This window comes from Taudactylus pleione, unplaced genomic scaffold, assembly GCF_031769625.1.
Source record: "Taudactylus pleione unplaced genomic scaffold, aTauple2 ptg000041l, whole genome shotgun sequence".
NCBI lineage: Eukaryota > Metazoa > Chordata > Amphibia > Anura > Myobatrachidae > Taudactylus > Taudactylus pleione.
In genome coordinates this window covers 44,748,465-44,753,980 of record NW_028284443.1, presented here as the reverse complement: position 1 = coordinate 44,753,980, position 5,516 = coordinate 44,748,465, and the positions used below count along the sequence as shown (strand labels likewise).

Genomic DNA, 5,516 nt, shown 5'->3' with positions numbered 1-5,516 from the left:
GAAAGCCCCAATATCTGTGCTACACATTATGCAATTTTTTTTTTCTGTTAGAAGCTACCGATTTTCTGCCAATCCATACTGATTTCACTGATTTTGCATATGTCCGCCCACAAGGAGGATGACAGAAACAAACAGAAAATGGCAAAAAACCCAGCTTTTACCCGGCTTTTTGCCATTTTCTTTCTGATACCCCTTTCACACAGGAAAATGAAAATCCCGGGTAATTCACTTTTACCCGGTAATTTGCAGAACAACCCAGGTTTCTTCCATGTGAAAGGGTCAACCCGGGACTTAATTCCCGGGTCTACGCCCCTGCAAAAACACCAGGGTCGGAGACCCGGCAATTTAGTCCCAGGGTGACCATCTCACACAGGGAAAAATCCCAGGTTATTTAGCAAATTACTGAGTAATACTCCTTTCAGACAGAGAAAACAACCCGGTAATTTCCCGGCTCTAGTCAGGTCGACTCGGGTTTATTTTCAGTGTGAAAGGGTCAACACGGGATCAAATTCCCGGTACTTCGACCCAGGTATTTACCTGGGTTTTTCCCGGGTCCTACATGGGTTGGCGGCTGTCTGAAATGCTCCGACCCAGTTTTTCAACTCTGGGCATAGTAAGCAGTGCTTATTGGCTGAGATGGCGGTGCACAGGCTGATTGGCTGAGCGGGCGGGGCAGTGGCGCTGGCGTCTGATGTCTCAAATGTGCTGCAGAAAAGGAGAGAGAGAGAGAAGCATGGCGCACTGGAAGGATGAGGAGATCCGTGAGCTGCTGGCAGTCAGAGGGGAGGAAGAGATCCGCAAACAGATCAGTGGCACAGTGAAGGACGCGATAGTGTACACAAACATAGCCAAGATCCGCTCTTCAAGGGGCATTGTGCGGACCCAGCAGCAGGTAGTGAATAAACTGAAAGCTACGCAAATACTACAAAGTTCACGACCATAACAGGCGGAAAAGTGGTGCTGCCAGAATGGAATGGGTTTACTACGATCAGTGTAATGAAGTATTTGGCAATTCTGCACTGGTTAATCCCATTGCCATATCATCGTCTAGTTGTGCATCTTCACGAAGCATCACCCCAGAGAACAGCCAATCCTGCCCACTGACGCCACCAATGCTCTTTGATGACATCACAGAGATAAGTGACACAGATACGATGGTTGCCATGGGGGGTCCCAGACACCAATACAGTTGAGGGTGTGGTTGAGGTGAGTGGAAGCAGTGCAGGGACACAGAGTGGGACATCAACTCCTGCACAGACTGAGACCCCGACATTGCGTAGGAACAGTAAGTTTTTTTTAATGTACTATACACCCACTTCTTTAGAGATAGAATCCAATTATTGCTAATGTCAACAGTGGCCAGATTGACCTGTCGTTATAGTATCACTATGCTGAAATCTAAACTCATAGTGTATCTGTTGCAGTGTGAAGCTAGTGTGGAGGAGGGAGAAGGCCGCAAGTGTGGTACCCCAGATTCTGGGTACCTATCTGTGCTGGGGTGCCCATGTATATATATATATATATATATATATATATATATATATATTGTGATAGGATCACTGGTAAAGTGGTCTGTGACAGGGACATTTATCCCAGATTCCTGTCTTATGTGTTTTAAATCCCCAGGAGAAAGTCTGCAGTGTAGCAGGCTTGAGTCTCGGCTTTTTGAAAAGCCGGTTTGGGACCTGGGGGTTGTTGGTGAGAGGAGAGGGAGGGCTCCACCCACGGCCACTCCAGGTTTTGGTTCTCGCAGCCTGGTAACAGGCTTGATTGGGTTCCCACCTGAGGGTGGCCAATATAAGCCTAGTGTGTTGAGGGCTGATTGTCTCACCTGGGAGAGCAGACAGGGAGTTTGCTCAGAGACACTTGAAAACCTAACTAAGTGTTGTGCTGTGCTTTTGTTGCTGGTGAGGGCATTAGGCCCTGCCAGGTTCTGGTAGTGAGGGAACTACCTGTGAAGTTAGTGCCCCGACAGGGCTAGGATTTATGTTTATGTTTTCTTTATGTTGTTTCTGTCATTGTACAATAAAGACTGGCGCCGACCAGCTTGTACTTGCATCCAGTCTGGCGTACTGTTTTCCAGCTGCTGTGTGTGAAAGGAAGGAGTCCTCTACCCAGGAGAGGGACCCCCTAACCTAACTGTGTCACAATATGGTGGAGAATGCGGGCAACCACACACACTAAAGTTGCAGCAAGAGGAAAACTTTCCATTTCAAAATTAAAGGGACAGACACACAATTTATGTTATGTAAATGTCCATTAACAGTGAACTATTACTCCCCCTGTGTGTTACCCCTACAATTCCCAGCAGCCACTGCAGCTTCTAAAGGGGTCAGGAGCAGGTCACCAGTGCATCGCAAGTGACAGTTGTAAGCCAGTAGCAGTTGGTCAGGGCAGAGCTGAGGTAACTGTCTAGGAGGGAAGAGCTATGAGGAGGCGCTGAGGACAGCCATACTGGAGAGCTGAGAGGAGGGTGTGAGGGGTCTATCCTACACACCTCTAGGACTAGCCAGTCCTTTTGGGCAGTGATTGAGGCAGACTCGGCAAAACGTGACTCCCCAATGTCATCACTGCGGGGAACAGATGTACTCCTACCCTGTGAGGGGATTGAAGCAACATATTCAGGCAGTCACTGAGGTACAGCCTAAAGGGACTCATGGTGGAGCAGTGTATGGGCTGAGGACAGCAGACAGAGGTATCTCTTACTTATCACAGCCTCACACACAGCCTGTGCCTCACTATACCCAAGTAAGAAGTATTTGTCTCTAATGAACTCAGAGAGAGAATTTATTTAAAAGCTTCAATATTAAACTCGCACATTATTAGCAATTACCCAGAGAGAGATAGCAGTAATAGACTGTAAGCCTAGTTGCCAAGCTACTAGAAAGTGGGCGAAAAGGAGAAATGAAAAAGGCTGATATACTTATATAGATATCTATATAGCTAATACTATTCTTAATGCAACTATACTAAAGGTACTGTAACTGAAGATACAAATGCAGAGAAAAATAACAAAGACTTAGTTTAAATCTCCTGAGGACCCAATAGCCCCATGTACATCCTTGTACACAGTATTCCAGAAAACCTCAACTGACCATGGACCTTTAAGCAGAGTTTTAAAGATGCAGCAACATTTAAAGGGGAAACATCTCAAACAGATTTTAGACTTTAATGAAACTATTGCCGCCAAATGCTCAGACGCGTTCTGATAAATTCCTGGGCTTTTAAGTAACCTAAGAAAAGTGCACCAACGATGGCCTGTCCTATTTATTGAAACAGGGAATAGGGACAACGGAGTTGGACTCGATAAACCTTTTAGAATATCGGAGAATATATACTTATGCAAAATAAGATACAATACTGTAGTTAGAACTGAAAGTTTACACTAATTTATAAAAGCAGGTTAAAATATGTAATAATTGTATATGGTAAATATCTGTAATAGGTACAGAGGCTAATTGTTGATACAAAAGAAAATAGACAAATATATATTGTGACCATGTATTACTATTGATGTTTATAACCGAAGTTGACATGTTATAGGAAACTCTTCTGTGAACAATTGTTTTAGCCGTGACTTGCCTGAGTGACTCTTTTCCAGTTAAATAAAACCAACTTTTCCTATAACACTTGTTTGATTGTGGTTGGGAAAGAAACATCCTCACCTCTCTGTTGAAGTATCTAAATAAAGTTAGGAAGTGTATTTGAAGAGCTAAAGAGAAGGTCCCACCTCAGTCCAGAAAGGTATGTGTGTACTAGAATGTTAATACATTTCTGATTGCGGGGTGTTACACAAGCACATATATGCTGATATCACTGCTTTGATTTGATTTGAAAATGTATTTATTCTTTACTTCTACTTCTAGTCTTTGATGTACCTGAATGGAAAAAAAAAACATCCAAGATGGAGCGAGCAACACGCACAATGACAAGAATCCTGGTCAATCAGCTGCGAGATTCCGATGCTGAATTCCAGGCACAGGAGGATGCCCGACTCCAGTGCTTCTTTGACAATGAGAGAGAGTTACAAAACTCCTTTGTCAGTCAGCTTGTTGGTCTACACGAACGAATTTCACGGGAAAACAGAGAGGCACCAATGTCCTTCCTCAACGGTCTGGTGTCTAGATTACACACTCCGCAACTTTATCTAATGTATCCTCCTCAGTACTCTGAGGGTGCTGTTAGAAATTACCAACAGCATAGCAGAGGGCTACCATTTATGCAAACCAACCCCTCCAATCCACCTCATGCTGCTCCACATGGCACAGGGCATAGTTATCCAGATGGCACAGGAAATAGTAATCCACATGTCACTGTACAGAGCAGTCCACATGCCAATACCAGTCCAGAGGGCATAGTGCCTAGCACTCCACATGTCACTGTGCATAATAGTCCTGATGGCACAGGAAATACTAATCAATATGGCACTGTGCATACTTATGCAGATGGCACGGGGATTAATACACAGGATGGCAGAGTGCATAGTTATTCAGATGGCACTATTCAGAACAGTCCACTTGACACTATTGTCAGCACTGCCTACAGACAGTTGTAGACTTGTTTGATGTTTTTCATGTTTGCTGTCCAGTTTATATTTTTTTTAATTTCAGGCCTGCTTTTTTGTCAATCATGTGTATCCTGCACTTAACAGGCCTGGCAAGAGCTCAGGGCAATGTGTGGCCTTTAACTCAGCTACGTGTATATATGGGGGTGTACGTAATTTAAAATGTACACACATTACGTCTTCTATTTGGTGAATTTGTGTACATAGCCAAAGAATAACTTATGTTTTGTTTCCTACTTTTGCAGTAATTCATGTGTATCCCGTCTAGAGCTTTCTGCCATGTGTGGCTGCTATATTACCAAATTATATATGTATCGGTTCAAAGGGTGGCCCTGAAACACAGTTCTAATAGTTGGGGTGCCTCCCCTATTATAGTTTAGAGTGCCTGACAGAAGAACCTATTTTTCTATTCTCTGTATACACATTTAAATTGTTGAATGCATAAAAGGTTATGTTGTTAAAGGCTAATGCATATTTGTCCAATAATAAAAGAAGCACTTTAAATGTAAACATGTTATATTGAAGGTGTTACATGTGAGGTAACATGTACATAACATGAGCCTAACAAATAAAACAAAACTTTGATTGCTATAGAACCCTTGTGTCCTCCACTGTGTCATAGTAGGTAAGTTACTAGTGAGGGTGTTACGGATGACCTCAGCACTGGCACTAGTTGTTTCCCCCTCGTAGGCTGCTGCTTCTACCGGAGAATCATACCGGTCACAGTCCACCACATTTCACTCTGGTAAAAAGTGTTCTTTGTTGAGCTCGCAGACATTGTGCAGAATGCAGCAACCACATCTGGTACCAGGGTGAGGCCAATGTCATTGTGTTTAAGTAGACACTGCCAACGCCCCTTCAGTCTACCAAAGGCATTTTCCACCTCCATCCTGGCCGAGCTGAGAGTGTGGGTGAACTGAACTTGGTCCGGAGACAGTGGGAGATGTTGAGT

General features: G+C 43.9%; 1 pseudogene; it reads left to right on the top strand.

The window, feature by feature from the left end:
* Positions 1-733: 733 nt before the first annotated feature.
* Positions 734-4,687, top strand: LOC148538131 (uncharacterized; annotated as a pseudogene).
* The last annotated feature ends 829 nt before the right edge of the window (positions 4,688-5,516 follow it).